Here is a 2,599-nt window from a genome sequence, read left to right as displayed (position 1 = left end):
GTTGAATTCTTTTTTCTAGGATTTTGTTTAGGATTTATGTGTCACTATTCATCAGGGCTATTGGTCTATAATTTTATTGTAGTGCCTAGCTTCAGTATCAGAGTAATGCCAGCCTCATGAAATGAATTTGGATGTTGTTACTTCCTCTTCAACCTTTTTGATGAATTTAAAGACGATTACTTTAGTTCTTCTTTTAATGCTTAGTAGAATTCACTAATGAAGCCACCTGGTCGTGGGATAGCAGTTTTTTGATTAGCAAGTTTTTTGATTACTGATTCAATTTTCTTATTATTGGTCTGTTTAGATTTGGGGGGGGCGGTGCTGAGGGGCTGCTCCCCTTTTATTATTGACAGAGGTTTCTCTAAAGGGAGTGTAACACCCTTCCCCTGTGGGACCACTGTCCAACCTGTGCATCCTCCCTTCAAGTACCCTCTCAGAAGAAGAGCCCCTGCATCCACCTGCCGATGCCTTGTCGATCATAGAGGACGTTGAACTTGTTCACAAACTGGTTCATGGTGTTGCACGTTTTGCTGATGGTGCCAAGGTAGGCCACGAGCCCCACGTCATTACATTGATCGTAAAAGTCTGTCTTGAACTTGTCTGTGCTGAACACTGGGAGGCAGTGACACAGAGCATAGGCCTCCGCAGGATTTCTTGATTAAAGGGGACCTCCCCTGCTTCAGAGGCCTTAACGTATTCCCAGATGAGCTTGACCCGGCTGTGCAGCATCTTAATGGCACTGTGTTGCTCTATCAGGTGTTCAGCCACAGTGGAGTTCTCCCCACGGCCTGTGGCTATCATTCCGGCTACGTGGTTTACACCGATGCGTTCAGCTTCCTCTGTGGCCAGAGTGTAGGTCAGCTCAGCAAACAACATTGTGGCCTCTGCATTGATTATATCGATGACAGACTCAAAAACACTGTTGGGAAGATGTGTGTGCCTGGTCATAGGGTTCAACTTAAGAAAGAGAGGGCTCTGGATGATCTCGCATGCCTGCTTCTGGAGGTGGATGTCAGAGGGGTCAGGCGGCCCCCCGGGGGTATACCAACCCAGAAGCTCCAGCTCCTTGAACACCTGTTTGAACTGCTCCTCCTTGGTGTAGTAACACTCCTTGTCAATGATAATCTTCTCTTCCACGGCGTGGGACAGCAGCTCAAAGGAGTTCATCACCTCGATATTTCGGCCCTCCTGTTTCCCGATCAGAGCCCCAATCACCTGCATAGGCCGCCCCTCCCGGGAGCGCATACGAATCCAATGGTCTGAAATGTTGAGAATGACAAGGGGATGAAGAGGACTGAGACGCTCCCTGTCACGCCGGAGGCCATCACGTTGGGGACTACTGCTGCATCCACCTCCATCCCGGCTGTTCCCTCCGGTCCTGTTCGCCGCCGCCGCCATTTTCCCCGCGCCCTCCAGCCTCGGCCCCGGTCTGTTTAGATTTTCTAATTCTTCATGATTCAATCTAGATAGGTTGTATATTTCTAGGAACTTGCCCATTTCATCAAGGTGATCCCATTTATTGTCATACAACTGTTTTATGGTAGCCTCATAACCCCTTTTATTTCTGTAAAACTGGCTGTAATGTCCATTAGTCATCATATTTTTATATTTACCCTATCCAATGCCTGCCCAAGTTGGGATACTTGGTAGCCATTTAAAAAGAGAATGTAGGGGCGCCTGGGTGGCGCAGTCGGTTAAGCGTCCGACTTCAGCCAGGTCACGATCTCGTGGTCTGTGAGTTCGAGCCCCGCGTCAGGCTCTGGGCTGATGGCTCAGAGCCTGGAGCCTGCTTCCGATTCTGTGTCTCCCTCTCTCTCTGCCCCTCCCCCGTTCATGCTCTGTGTCTCTCTGTCCCAAAAATAAATAAACGTTGAAAAAAAAATTTTGAAAAAAAAAATAAATAAATAAAATAAAAAGAGAATGTAAAAGAGAAAATCACTGGACCCTTCGAACCATGTGGACAACCTATCATGGGTAACTTCACTGAGAAGGGATAGACTTGGAGAAGGAGGCCACCACCAGGAGGTCTTCAGGTCAGAACTTGGGCTAGCAGGAAAGGGCTCCCAGGGCTGACCCTGAGTGTGGGGTGATGACTCTCTGTGAGATGTGGCAGAGTCTTCAGGCAGGGTGTGGATCAGGGAGACATAGTGGTCTTGCCCATCATGGAGCCCAGGACCTGCAGAGTGAACTTGACTTGACCATGAGTGCCAGTGGATCTAGCATGTTCCTGAGCCCAGCTTGAGCAGTTCTTTTCACACAGGTACAGAGATGACTAAAGATATTGTGTAGTAATCCACATGGGAGGTTGTCTGGCAGGGGCAAAATCTGTCTATCACTGTGTTCTTGGAGAAGTAGAGTCCAGGCGAGGAATCTCTTAGTGATCTTTCTTGGGACAGGGTGGGGCACTCTGACTTCTTGCCCTTTCATAGTTCTGACCAGGAAGAGCTATAGAGAACCACACATAGTACATAAATGTTGAGAAGGCATGGCCAGCTTTGTCTCACGGTTGGTCTTCCTCCAGCAGCTTTGAGCCTCCTCTCACAAAAGCAATTCCGTAATCTGAGGGAGCATGCCTTATTCCCTGCTATGGACAGCCAGA

The 2,599-nt window shown here is 48.5% G+C and overlaps 1 pseudogene; it reads right to left on the bottom strand.

Annotated features, from left to right (window-relative positions):
* Positions 1–317: 317 nt before the first annotated feature.
* On the bottom strand, positions 318–1,398 carry LOC101080279 (annotated as a pseudogene).
* Between the last annotated feature and the right edge of the window lie 1,201 nt (positions 1,399–2,599).

This window comes from Felis catus, chromosome B1 (assembly GCF_018350175.1).
Source record: "Felis catus isolate Fca126 chromosome B1, F.catus_Fca126_mat1.0, whole genome shotgun sequence".
NCBI classification, from domain to species: Eukaryota; Metazoa; Chordata; class Mammalia; order Carnivora; family Felidae; genus Felis; species Felis catus.
Note: the sequence above shows the minus strand (reverse complement) of the source record. Positions and strands in the feature narration are given on the sequence as shown.